This window comes from Arachis ipaensis, chromosome B04 (genome assembly GCF_000816755.2).
Source record: "Arachis ipaensis cultivar K30076 chromosome B04, Araip1.1, whole genome shotgun sequence".
NCBI classification, from domain to species: Eukaryota; Viridiplantae; Streptophyta; class Magnoliopsida; order Fabales; family Fabaceae; genus Arachis; species Arachis ipaensis.
Window position 1 is genome coordinate 113,575,950 of NC_029788.2, and position 1,575 is coordinate 113,577,524.

Genomic DNA, 1,575 nt, shown 5'->3' on the forward strand with positions numbered 1-1,575 from the left:
TCTAAATTAATTTAGATTGGTTGATTGATCATCTCACTCATTCACTCCTTGAATAGCCGAATTAAAACATATAGTGAAAAAAATAGTATTTTCCCTTAAGGTCTATCGAGTTAGAAAATATCATAGAAAAAAATAGTATTTGTCTTTAAGTAGAATAATTACTCATCAATAATAGTATTTAAAGAAATTTGTCTTTGTTAAAATTTAGTTGGAATGAATAATTTCATTTATTGGTATTATATTCATTTTTGAAATCAAAATATCATCAACGTTGGTGTTACGGTGGGTAACCGGAGATTAATGGATTGGGTTAGTTTGGCGGGCCCAATCGTTTGAGTGAGGGAATATCCAAGTGGATTGATGCTCCAAGGCCCCGTCCGACTTCCGTATGGAGAGAAAGGGGGGTGGTACCTACAAAGACACTCCGATGCCAAAGTCACCAAAGGGAGCAAAACAGGTTTAGAGTGTATTGGAACTTTTTGATACCTGAGGGGAGTCAGTGTATTTATAGTGGTGAACCAATAACCACCGTTGAAGTAGTGCCACCTTTTTAGGGTGATAACCGTCTCTTTATCTAAGGGAGGTTGAGATATGGCTCCTGGAAGTGGTTAGAGAGATTCTAGGGGTAGTTACTCATTTAAATGAGTGCTTATCTGCCAGCTAATCCTCATTCCCGACTTCTTTAGGGTAAGTCGTGGTAAGAACCGACTTCGTAGGAGGAAGGTCGGTATAGGGCGAGGCTCAATCCTTCGAATTGGGCCTTTTATTTGGACCTGGGCCTTATCATTGGGCAGGGTATGAACAGTGCCCCTACTCGAGCCCAATTTCTTTTAAGATTTGGGTTCGAGTATTCTACTCGGGGTCGTAGCCGACTTGTGAGGGAACCGACGTGTTTGTTCGGAACCGACGTGACTTTTGTGACTTTTGGTTTTCATAGTTACGTCTAATCAAACGTCGCGTCCGTTAGAGGTTTGCGTAGGTATTAATTACCTTGGTAACGGTGCACCCATTAATGACTGCTCTGTTTTTACCATTATGCCCCTAACATGTTTATAAATACTTTCCCTCTCTTTCGTTGTTTCGTTTCTGCGATTTTTCAAATTTTCTTCTCATCTGTTCGTGGAGCATTTTCGTTTGAAGGCTTTCATCTTCTTCTACCTTTTTCCAGGCAAAGGTTGGTTCTTTCTCCCCTTCTCTTTTACTAAGTGCTTCTGTTTGTATGCTTTTTATTGTTTAGAGGGAGAGAAGGTGACGTCGTAGGCTTCTGTTTAATTCCATGCCCTCTTAGGAACTCTCGTTTTTTATTCTTTTTCTTTTCCCTTTGTAGGTTTTCATCATACCTTAGGAAAGAATGTCTTCTGTAGAAGTTCTTGCTCAATGGGTCGATGTCACGGTCTTAAGAGAGGAACCTTTGGTTGATTCCGAATTTATCACCAACCTTCGCACTCATCACCGAATTTGTACTTCTGAGGAGGATGAGCCGAAGTATGAATTGGTGGTCCCGGGTCCGGAAGACCGAGTTTGTTTCGGGAGGGCCACTGAGGTGATCCCTCATTTTTTCTACATGTACGAGAG